The following is a 12,748-nucleotide window of genomic DNA, read 5'->3' on the forward strand; positions in this document are numbered from 1 at the left end:
CCTTCGCCTCCCAGGTTCAAGCGATTCTCCTGCCTCAGCTTCCCAAGTAGCTGGGACTACAGGCACCCACCACCACCCAGCTAATTTTTGTATTTTTCGTAGAGATGGTGTTTCACCGTGTTGGCCAGGATGGTCTCCAGCTCCTGACCTCGTGATCCGCCCGCCTCGGCCTCCCAAAGTGCTGGGATTACAGGCGTGGGCCATCGCACCCGGCGTTTGTTTGATTTTTTGAAGGAGCAGTAGTGTAGACCTTGTGGGTCTAAAAGAACACCTTTGCTTCCTCTACCTCTATACTTCTCCTAGCCGATCACTGCTACTCCCAGGCTCTCAATTAGCATCTATGTACTGAGGATTCCCTAAGTCTGTGTATTCAGCCAAACTCTTTTCTGAGTTTGATTGATACTGCCTAAAATGTATATGGATGTCATCGGAGACCTGAAACTCCACACATTCGAAACAGAACTCACCATTTCCTCCTGAAAACCTGGTCTTTCCCTTGTGTCCCCAGGCCAGTGAACAGCAGCAAAGCCAATCCATCAGACTAGTTCAGAAAATGGAGCATCAACCTGGAGCAGAGGTATTCTTTACTCTTGGACCCTGTATGTCAAGATTCTACTGACTGAATACATCTCAAGTTGGTCCTCCTGTCTCCATCCCTACTACCTTAACCTAGGTTTAGGCCATCCTTACGTCTAGGTACCCTAAATTTCCTGCAATAGACTCCCACCTAGTTTCCATGCCTCCTGTCTAACTTACTTTTCTCCAATGCATTCTTTATGTTGCAGCCAGAATGGACCATTCCAAAATGCATGCCTGTATCCCAGTTTAAGATCTTCCCACCCTTCCTGTTAGCTTCCAGATAAAGAATAAATCCATTCACAAAGTGTGCAAGGGCCCACACACCCAGCCTCTACTCACCTCTCCAGCCTTTCAGCTTCCCACCCATCTCAAGTTCTTCACCCACACTCTCTCTGAGCCCACACATCCCACTGCCTGCAATACTCTCTCAACCCCCGCTCTCTACACTGGCTTTCTTCTATGTGAAACAGCTCCCCCGGCTCCTTGTCCCACGTTTATCTATGTAACTCCTATTTTTCATTCATGTCTCATATTTGATACCTCTTCCTCCAGGAAGCCCCCCATGGCATTCCCACGTGGGGTTAGGTGTCCTTCTCTGTTATCAGGTCTTATCTCTATCATAGAGATGTACATTATAACTGTACATCTGTCACTGTACATAACTGCTTCTCTACTTGTTTGTCTTCTTTAAAAGTTATAAACTTCTTAAGGACATAAACATTATCTTCTTTATCTTGGCCCCCTTCAAGCTTCTATAACAGAGTATGGGGCATAACAGGCACTTAGGAAATAAAATTTGTGTTGACTGCCTTCACTTCACAATTGGGAAAAGAACTCCAGGGAGGTTAAGTTCCTGCTTAAAGAACACAGTTAATTCATATCAGAGTTAACCCTAGAGTACCTGTATTCAATTTTTGATACGATTTTATTTCAGATACCAGACTCCTCATAAAAGATAAAACCCAGTTCTTAATCTCAAAAATACAGAGTCTAGGAGGGACTCAAGATCTAGACAAGAAAGCTACAGATAAGTCAAGCCACAGGGTTGCACTGAGTGTTGGAGAGGAACACAGGGACCTGCAGGGCCCATCAGGTAAGTGAGCCCAGCCCTGGAGACATGGAAGAGGGTGTGCCTGGTTGGGAGAGCAGAGTCAGCCATGCTCAGACAGACAGGTGGATAAGGGCCTCATCTGCCATCCCAGCAAGAGAACTTCCACCACGGGAACTTCCTACCGAAAGAGCTGTGCCAGGAAGACACTCTCACAAAGGGAGCCTATACCACTCTACCTCTAGATTATCCATATGCAAAGAGTTCATCCCACCACTACCTCCCTCCAGCTACCTGGGATGACACTCACCTCTTCAATCTCCCTGCCCATCTTCCCTCCAATAACTAAAGACTAAAGACTGTAAGTTACAGTTATTCTAAGTAACTGAAGACTTAGAGAATATGACGTCACTTCAACGTCTGCTAAATATAACGAAATTAGAGACAAAACTCTAGAAGAGAAAGAAAAATAGGCCAGGCATGGTGGATCATGCCTGTAATCCCAGCAATTTGGGGGGCCGCAGCAGGTGGATCACTTGAGGTCAAGAGTTCAAGACCAGCCTGACCAACGTGGTGAAACTCTGTCTCTACTAAAAATACAAAATTAGCTGGGCGTGGTGGCACACGCCTGTAATCCCAGCTACTTGGGAGGCTGAGGCAGGAGAATCGCTTCAACCCGGGAGGTGGAGGTTGCAGTGAGCTGAGATTGTGCCACTGTACTCCCAGCCTGGGTAACAAGAGCAAAACTCTGTCTAGAAAAAAAGGAAAGAAAAGAAAAATATTTCCTATATCACAAAGCCCAACAACAAAAGCTATATCATCAATTAAATATAGGGCAAGACTTTAAAGAATGGGGTGGAAAGAATATGTCTAAAGTGACAGAGAAAGTGAACAGCAGAACTCAACCAGGCCCACACCCTCCAATGTCTAGCTGGAGACTCCTCTAACAATAAATCTATAGTTTTCCGTGTCCCAAGAAATGTTTCAAAAGAAATTTGATCTTGGTAGTCTTGCTATCCAACTGTCTAGTTATGCCTGGAATATTGGAGCTATGTAGGAAATCATCATTTAATTCTAACCCACAATTTGGAACATGTCATTGTTTCTCCCTCAATCGTTTCCTCATTTTCGAATTCCCAGTCAATGCTGGGACCAGCATCTACTCTGGCACCAAGGCAATCCTATGTTCATTCATTCATTCATTCAGCAAACATTTACTGAGTGCATATTATATGAGAGGATTTGTTCTACCAGTGGGAGTTCAACAGTGAACTATGTAATATATTGATGAGTACTATAAAGAAAGAAACATCAAAATAAGAGACTGTCATTGTAGAAGTAGGTGGTAAGGGTGGGTTAATGATATGCTAAGGTGACATTTGAGTTGCAGCCAGAATAAAGTAGGGATACTGGTTACCAGGGAGAAGAATGTCCCAGGAGGAAGGAGTAGCATGTGCTGTTGAAGATCAGCCAGGAGGCCAGGGTGGGTAGAGGTGAGTGGCTATGGAGGAGACCAGGTCACGAGGTGGTGAGCAGGGTTGGAACAGGGGCTGAAGGTCATGTAGGTTGCAGGTCATGGGAAATGCATCAGATTTTACTCTTAGTTAGAAAACCACTAAAGGGCTTTGAGCAAAGAGTTTAATCTGATTTCAGTTTTATAAAGATCTCTCTGGCTGTCTTGTGCAGAGTAGACACTGGAAAGCAGAATAGAGGCAAGATGTCAATTCACAGCCTGGTTTATTAATCCTTGCCTTCTTCTCTCATGGTGGGAGGATGGATAGAAAGCCTGAGTATCAACCATGACCCCTCCTTCCTCTTGACCTCAATAGTCAAAGGTCTCTAGAATGTCTCACTGATATTTTTGTGACATAGGATGCAATCTGTTCATTTCTCTGATACCCTCCTTCTGTTCCTCTCTACTATTCCTTCTCACACTATTTCTTCTCTGTTCTTCTCTTTCTCCCACCTCTCATTACCTGAAGTCAAGCACCTCTGCAGAGTCTCCTAAGAGGCCATAAAATCTTCGTTGGATCTCGCTAACCTGGCCTCTATCACAGCTGGGGAGAGCATCCTGCCCAGGTCTAGACTTTTCTGTGACTTCCTATGGCCTTCCATTAGAAGAAAAGACTGGCTTGCAAAACTCTCAAACATGTAACCCTACTGTCTCTCAAGCCTCAATGGACACCACCTCACCCCTTGGCCTCTTGTTCCAGCCCTGCCGTTCCTTTCTCTTCCTTGCTACTTCCTGTCTCCAAGTCTCTGCATGTTGCTCTCCCTTTCTGATTGCCCTTCCCTCAGGTCTGCATGTGGAGATTCCTTCAGACTCAGCTTAGACAGTCTCTTCTCTGAGAAGGCATCCTTGACGGCCACCACCTAGGAAATACGCCGTAGGCTCCCTCTCTTTGCTCCTGCAGACCCCCTGCATTGCCTGGTTTGTTCTTGCCCATTTCCATGCCTGATCCCCCAACTACATATTAAGCTCTTGAAAGGCAAGGACCTTGTGTTGTCCACAGTTGATTCTCAGTCTGGCATGATGAGTGACTGACACAGGGCAGGCTACTTATGCAAATGTCCTGTACCAGGCACATCACAGCACCACTCCATCCACACCAGAGGTGGAGGGAGGGCCACAGATCCCAGGCTTACAGTGCCACCTTCCTAAGATCTCCCTCACGAGTCACTCCTGAGATGGGTGTGCAGCCACCTAGAAATGATTCTTGTTTGATCAGAAACATTTGACATGTTTGAGCGCCCATTGTCTGGGTAGCTCAGCAGATATTAGCGATATCCATGAACCTCTGCCAGATCTCTCAGGTAAGATCAGACTTTACACACACAATTTCTTGCATTTGAAATTAAGGAGATCTTCCAGACTGGACTGAGCAGCAGAACCTCCTGCCTAGAGTAGGATAAGAATTGGACTGGGACAAGGAGTATTGAACAACTCCCTAAGTCCCTGAGTCATCTTAGGCACTTTAACTTTCTTTCTTTTCCTTTTTCTTTCTTTCCTTTTTTTTGAGTTGGAGTCTCACTCTGTTGCCCAGGTTGTAGTGCAGTAGTGCGATCTTGGCTCACTGCAACCTCTGCCTCCTGGGTTCAAGCAATTCTCCTGCCTCAGCCTCCTAAGTAGCTGGGATTACAGATGTGTGCCACCATGCTTGGCTAATTTTTGTATTTTTTAGTAGAGATGGGGTTTCATCATATTGGACAGGCTGGTCTTGAACTCCTGACCTTGTGATCCATCTGCCTCAGCCTTCCAAAGTGCTGGGATTATAAGCATGAGCCACCACACCCAGTCTTAACTTTCTAAACTAAGGAAAATGCAAAAAGAAGAAAAATTTGGTGGTAGGGCTATGGGTATATAATGCATTGAAATGTAGAGTTTTGGATAAGCTGTGAGTCCCAACAATAACAACAACCACAAAATGGTCTGAGGGCTACAGATGTAAACTTGGTAAGAGGAAACACGGATTAGTATATACGAGCACTGAAATAAAGCTAGAGAAGGCCATTGACATCACCCAGGTTTTCTACAGATGAAAACGCTGAGTCAGGAAAGGTAAGGTGACCAGATCAATAGTCCTGCAAATAGTTAGCGTCAGATCTGGAGTGAGGACTCGGTCCCTGAATCTAAATCTTTAGGTCATTCTGCTCCCTCTTGGTGTCTCTCATGTCTAACCAAAAGAGGTTCTGGGTGGTTGGGACCATGGCCATCTTAGTTCTTCCTCTCTTGTAGAAATGTAGGTGAAATAGAGGGAGGAGACTCATTTGGGGCATTTCAAAAAATTCTGGAACCCTCTATTATTGACAATTACATCAATCATTTGCAAATTACAGATATTACGTATTGAGTTCCTGGCATGGCATTTTTCTTTCTGTGCATTTCCCTACCTATCTTGAAAGGTGGCTATCATTGCAATGCTACGCAGGTAAGGCAGATGGCTGGGGGAGCAAAATGATTTACTGAAGGTCACACAGAGCTAATGAGTGAAGGAGCTAGCATTTGAAGCCCATGTGATGCTGTGAAATTAGACAAGGATTTTGCTCATTTTCTAGGACAAAAATTAAGGAAAAGAATGAATTTACTTAGGGTATTAATATTTTACAGTTTATGAACTACTTTTATGGCACAGTATTAATTTGCTCCAAGCACTCGACATCCCTGTGAGATGGGTATTCACATCCACACTTTACGAATGAGGAAACTGAGGCACAAGACAATCAAGTGCCCTAGTTCCAGGTACCCTGAGAACTGAGATTAAATCTAGCCTATCTTAATCCAATGCTTGTGCTTTATTACTATACTGGAGCTGAAATACCAATGCTTGTGCTTTTTTACTATACTGGAGTTGAAATCAAGGAAAGAAATTGAAGCAAGAGAAAGATATTTCAAGTTTAAAATATTCCATCAGATGTTTTCAGCAAATGTTACATGGAGGCCATTCAACACCAGATTTCAGTTATCCTAAAGTGCCCACTTGAAAAAAAAAAAAAAGAGCATTTTAAAGCAAAATATGTGCTTCTCTTCTCCTTCACTTTGCCTCAGTGGTTGACCCTAAATAATACACAACAAGCCGTGGAGCATCCTTTAGGCTTGCCACACAGACCGAGATGGCGAAAGCCTCCAGGAACGGCCTTTCTGCAGCCTACGTCTGCACAGGTGGTCATGTTGGAAGTAAGGCTCGTTCACTCATTCAACAACCGTTCATCATGGCCATGGCTGCACCAGGTGCTGCAGCCACAACCAAAGTCAGATAGGGAGAGGCACCAGTCATCAGGAAGCATCAAATCAACAGAAAGGACAGGTATGTGTGCAAGCGATGACACAGCACAGTCCATCACAAAGCAGGTCCAGAGTGTTGTGGGAGCACATGAGAGAATCTGGGAAGGCTTCCTATAGGAAGGGGCATTTCAATCGGGTTGTTAAGGGAAGAAAGAAGTGAGAAATGGTTATTCTAGGCAGGGAGACCACCATGAGCAAAGTCAGGGGCATAAAAGAGCAGAGAACAGTATAAGATAGTCCTGGTTCCTTCCAGAAATTATAATTCCTTCAGCAATAAAATCAAGCTGTAAGCATTCAGTCTATTTCAGTCAAATTGAGCAAACATTTGGTAAACACCTGACATTACAGAGCAGAGTTGGATGAAAGTAATCCTGCCCACAAGAAACCCACAACCCGAGGTGAACAGTTAAATGAGTCCCTACTCTGTGTAAATCTCTGTTTACACTGTAAAAAAAATTAATCCACCCCTGTGGTGAGCAGACCTCACTGTTTCAAACTAGATGAGTGCTGCATTTGATGGCAAAGCACTTGACCTTCAGCACTTGTAGGCAAGGAGGATGGCATGCAGCATTTTCCCCTGAGAAGCCCTCTTTATGTTGCCCTGAGTGAATCTTGGACCAGACTACAGTGTTTCCACTGTGAGTCACTGACTAATATTTCCACTCTCTTTTCATAGCTGATGGATATTTAATGATTTGCCAATCTGAGGAAGAGAGTTTCTTTAGAAAACAATAATCCCTTTAACTTGCACAAGACATTAGGTTTTTAAAAGCCCTTCCCAAACATCCTCTCCACATCCCACTGGATTGTGATTGAGCCTGATAAACTGCAAGACTTGTTAGTGGCCCCATTCTCCAGATGAGAGAAAGAAGCCTCAGTGAGGTGGAACCACTCAAGGTCACACAGCAGGTGCATGAAGAAATCAGAGTTCAAATCCATGTTTTCTGACCCTCGAATCTGGTCCACTTTCCTCAACACCTAACCATCTGCCTAAGCTCTGATAATGTCATCCATATTATGACATAAATCTCCAGATGAGACATTGGCCAAATCACATCCCCTTGGGTAACATAATGACACCATAAATTAAAAGCCCAATTAAAGAACATAGCCATTTAACTGAGACTTAGACTATCCCCCGAGGCCACGATATAAAGGAAGAGCCTTTTCAAAGTCAATGGCTGCCTATCCTGGTTATTACTCAGAGACCTACTTACCCACATGCACGAACTTTCAGACCCTAATTATTGACATGCTATCTTCCTTCTTCTGGGGTCCTGGTCTCAGTTGATCTGAGTTGGGAATCACTACCCAAGCTCTGGCCCTCTCTCCAGCCTGCAGATGTAGTTAACAGTCCATCACACTGTGTGGACAGCCCAGGTGCCTCTCGGTTTTGACACATCACTTAACATCAAGAGCATCATAACCTGATGGAAAACAATGCCCCCTGGTTCAAATGGACAACTGAAGCGGGTGTCTCCAGCTGTCTGAAAGTGAGGTAGTTTGCCAGTGGCCAAGCAGCAAGGAATGTCACTATGCACGATGTGGTTCTTGTTTTGCTGGCAAAGTGGGGTAGGGAGCTAGAAATGAGGCGGGGAGAAGGGGAGAGCACCGTCTTGTCTGCAAGCTCAAAATTTCTATTCCCCTCCTATCCCTAATAGTCAACGACAATAACACGATACTCCTGTGTCCCAAAATAATAACAGTTACTACTTGCCTCGTCTAAACATCCCCTCCAGTGATTGGGTTTGAAGGTGGCTCTACAGATCAAGAGCTGGTCCCTTTACATGTCATAGCTGAGCTGCAGTGTCCCCGCACACCCCTGTCCCCAGCCAAGCCACAGGAAGAATGGGTCTGTGCATTCGCATGGATCACAGAGAATCGCTGCCACTGTCCCCTCCATCCCAGTGCGGTCTTCTCCTGAGCCTGGCCCCCGGGTTCCTTGGCTCCAAGACCCCAATGGCCAACGTCTGCACGCGCCCCCTCAGCCTCCATCTGGAACTCCTGGGGGGACCCCCTCATTAACCCAGCTTCTCCGCTTCTCTCACAGCCCTGGCCCTTCTTATCCCCTCAAGACCTGCCCAGCTGTGCAGCAAACCTGGAGGGCAGAGAGACTGGGGAAAATCCAGGGAGATAAACCACATTTTGCGGCGGAATCGCTGTTCCGTGACAGAAAGCCATCCAACTGGCAACCACGCTTGCAGAAGCGTCACTGCCACCGACGAGAGAGTTTTGCAGCTGCCGACCCCAGAGCGCTCTCACCTACCTGTCTCCACTGCAGGGCTCCCCTCTCTTTCCCCCGGGGGCCGCGCTCCTGGGTCCCTCTCTCTCCTCTTTCGCCGTCTCTGGCCGCCAACACTTGCGGCGGCGGGCGGACTGGGAAGTCCGCGGCACCTGCGAGCTGGTGTCGGGTTCCCGCGGCGAGGCTGCCTGGAGGAGGAGCGAGCGGATGCTGCCCTCGCCCGCCGCCGCCGGTGCTGATGCGGTTGCTATGGTTATGGAACTCCGCAGCTGCCCCCTCTCGGTGCAACAGCTGCCCGGCCGCGGCCTCTGGGCAGCCCCAGCGAGCGGGCGCCAGGACGCTAGGCTGTCAGCGCGGTCGGGGGAACGCAGCCGCCAGCGCCGCAAGAGAGCAAGGACCGAGCAGCTGCGCCCGCGCCGCTGTGCTGGCGCCTCCGGGCTGCGCTCACCTCCGGCGCCCTGGCTCCTCTACTTCCTCCGCCTGGACGCGGCCAGACCTCCGCGCCGCGCCGCGCGCCCTCGCGGCCGGGAGAGCCCGCCCTGCTGCTCCCGCTGGCTCCGCTCCGCAGCCGCTGCGCACCGCGGGGGTAGACGCTGCGCGACTGGCTGGCAGCGCGGCTCACGCGCTCCCACCTCGGTCCCTCTCTGCCGCGAGGCCCTGATGGGAGCCCGGGGCGGGCTGCCCAGCGGCCAAACCCCTCCCGCCGGCCGCCCGGGTGCCCAGGGCGCAGGCTGAGGCCCCGCGTGCGGCCCTCCCAGCCCGACCGGCGCGAGCATGCTCAGTCCCCGCGGCGGGGCTGCCCTCCCAAGCCAAGACCCCAGGCCTCGGGCAGGAAAAGGGTCCCTGCAGACCCCCGGGGACGGGGCGCGGCGGAGAACTGGCCGGGAGGGGGCTGTTGAACTTCGAAGGGAAGCCTAGGCAACAAGTAGATGCCTGAGAAAGGGTAAAAGCGCTGAGCAACCCATACCTCCAATGCGAAGTCAGCAGTGGCCTTCAACCAGCCAGCTGGCCCGTCATCCGATGGGCTCCTCACTTCATGCCGAACGTGGGGGTTCACAGACGTGTGAGATTCTGTCCACGGAGAAGGGAGAGGAAGATCAGGGAGAGTTAAGCCAGCTCCTGTCTACTGAGCATTCTTAAGGGGCATTGGGAACTCTGATTATCACCACCACTGTGTTGGCAAGTTCTTGTGGCATGCCTGTGACAGATGACAAAACAGCCTTAGAGAAGGAGCCAAGACTGGGACTCGGAAGCCCAGTGACCCGTCCACTAGACTCAGCTGCACTAACTCCACCCAGGACGAGGCAGGGAATGGAACCAGGCATTAGAGGATGACTATGTCCCCCACTAGACTGGGTTGCACTAACTCATACCCCAGGAGGAGGCAGGGAATGGAACCAGGCAATTGCAGTCAGCAGGAGGAGCCTCTAATCCAGTCAAGTTGGGGTCTGGGGCAGGTAATTGGGGAAAGATACCTGAAAAAAAGGCATAAGAACAAATAAGTGGGGCGGTGAAGGGTGGAGAAGACTGCTCTTTCCAGGACAGAGGGGCAGCGTACAGAGGCCTGGAGTCAGGACAGAACAGCTGGAACCTAGCGGCAGCAGGCAAAGAGAGGTGAGGCAGGCGAGTGGTGAGGTTTACAGGACAGGCACTGCACACCAAAGGCCTTGCGATCCAAGTGAAGGGGTTGGAATTTGACAAAGTGACCTTTATGATGGGATGGGAATGGGGAAGGTGGTGGGGAGGAGGACAGTGAAGCAGTTTAAGCAGGAGAAAGGCTGGGTAGAAATGATGGGAAGGTCACCTTAGTTGAAGTGTGTGTGGTGCTGGCTAGGGTGGGGATTAAGGCTGCAGAAAGGGGTGTCCTAAGGAGGCTGTTGACATAGTGGGCCTGGGCAGATGGAGGTTCTGAGCTATCCACCCTGCTTGTCCTCCCCACAGCACCCAGCAAGCCCAGGGCAATGCATACCCTCAGTAAAGGTTTGGTGAATGGCAAATAAATATGTATTTCTCTATAGAGAAAATGGATGCTTTTCTTTTACAATATTTGTCTCTTAAATGTGATCATAATCATATGGCATTTATTTTGCTATTGACATTGCATTTTTATGCAACCTTATTTTTGAAAGTCAATGCAAGCACTCAATATTTTCCTCTGCATTTTCCAGTCCCCAGCAGTAGAGATATGCCAGGAGCATAGGATTTGCTTGTATTGGATGTGTTTCAATTGTCTGGATGAAACAGCTCCATGATATATTAAGTGAAAAAGCAAAGTGCAGAATAGATAAAATAAGATAATATTAAAATAAGACAACTGTTGTGAAACAAGGAGACAGATACACATATTTGTATTGCTTGCATTGGCATGAAAATATGCTAGAAGGATATGTAAGAAACTTGGAGAAGTATCTATTAGCTATGAGGGTGAAGATGGATGGAAGAACTAGGTTGATGAGGTTAGAGTGAGAGTGAGAATTTTGACATACACTATTTTTTGTTTGTTTTTTGAAACAGGGTCTTACTTTGTTAGCCAGGCTAGAGTGCAGTGGCACAATCTTAACTCACTGCAGGCTTTAACTCCTGGGTACAAGTGATCTTCCCACCTCAGCCCCTCCAAGTAGGTAGGGCTACCATGCCTGGGTAAGGTTTTTATTTTTTGTAGAGATGGGGTCTGGCTATGGTGCCCAGGCTAGTCTCAAACTCTTGGGCTCAAATGATCCTCCTGCCTCAGACTTGCAGAGTGCTGGGATTAGAGGTGGGAGCCACTGCACTTGATCTCAACATACACTTTTATAAAATATTTTGATGTTTAAGCCAAAAAGAAATCGCACACATATATGAGTGTGTATGTGCATATATATAAACACACACATATGTACGTGTGTGTGTATATATATATGCACATATACATAATCTGTATATATAATCTGTGGCTAGAATCTCAGTGAATCTTGAAATAACATCAAAGGCAACATGCAACATGTGCCAGTGAGATATGCCCCAAGAGATGCCCCCAATCCTTGTTTCCCATGTGGTCAAATAGTATTATGAATTATGATTGCAAAGTCTTCTTCAAACTCTGCTCATGGACTGCCCAGCATGACATTAATCAATCAGCTGGAGTGATGCACTGTTGGCTCCAAGATCCCCTTACCCACTGCCCTCTTAATGAATGGGCCTTGTGCAAGGTAAGGCCCTGAACAGCTGGGGGAGGTCTGGAAGGGAAAGCCTCTGCTACTGCCCAGGTTGGGCCTTGGTGGAACTGACTCAAAAGCAGCAATAGCCCTCCACTGTTATCTCCCACCAAGAAAATGTCCCACTGCCCATCAAATCACAGAAACCAGAAACCTAACATCGTCCTAGGCTTCCTAGTCTCTCCCTCTCTCCCATTCTCTCGACTCCTCTCATCTCCCTCAACAGAATTAATTGCCAACTTCTGCCAATTCCACCATGTAAATAGCTCTCAGAGTCATCTATAACAGGGGCTCGCTGAGAGATTTTTTTAAACCTTCTTCAAAAAGGGGTCATGAGTGATGACGTGTCTGTCAAGAGAAATGGTGTTTTGGGATGATGTTTTGGGATGAACAGTTATGGATAGAAGAGATGGACATTGGTTCTGAGACAGATACAAGCCAAATCCAGGCCCTAGCTCTGGTGCAGGTGGAAAGTGAGCCCAGTGGAAAGAATTGAGTGCTGAGAGGTACAGTCTGCGGAGCTCCCCTGAGATGCTTTGGCTGAGTGGGGTTCAAGGGTGTGGTGTGAGGTTGTCTTCCCTCATAGGGACCACAGGGGCTTGAGCCCCTTCAGGGTGAGCAAGGGATCACAGCCAAGTAGGCCAGCATTTCTTCCTGCAGAAGGCAGGTTTTCAATGGTGACATCCTGTGGTAGCAAGAAGCAACTGTCCTAAAATGCTAATCAGACTCCACAGCTCTACATATCGGAGAGAAAGTCCGAGCAGCCTCCCTGGGGACTGGACTGTGTGCAAACCCCGGCAGATTGAGGACAATTCCGGAAGAACAGACCCCAGGAGGGAGAACCCTCACTTCCCGCTAATAGAAGGACACAGAGGAAACAATTTGCTAGGCCTGAAACCTTG

The 12,748-nt window shown here is 48.0% G+C and overlaps 1 protein-coding gene across 3 annotated transcripts in view; it reads right to left on the reverse strand.

The window, feature by feature from the left end:
* Positions 1–10,612, reverse strand: part of FAM135B (family with sequence similarity 135 member B) — a 352,320-nt gene extending 341,708 nt beyond the window's left edge. The window contains exon 1 of one of the 3 annotated variants that reach the window (XM_073018372.1): positions 9,620–10,612. The gene's annotated coding sequence lies outside the window, so the exon portion shown is untranslated. Of the gene's footprint in view, positions 1–8,676; positions 9,447–9,619 lie in introns of those variants that run through there. The other 2 variants (XM_008001609.3, XM_038000098.2) reach the window with 2 other exon arrangements.
* Positions 10,613–12,748: the final 2,136 nt, after the last annotated feature.

This window comes from Chlorocebus sabaeus, chromosome 8 (genome assembly GCF_047675955.1).
Source record: "Chlorocebus sabaeus isolate Y175 chromosome 8, mChlSab1.0.hap1, whole genome shotgun sequence".
Taxonomy (NCBI): Eukaryota; Metazoa; Chordata; class Mammalia; order Primates; family Cercopithecidae; genus Chlorocebus; species Chlorocebus sabaeus.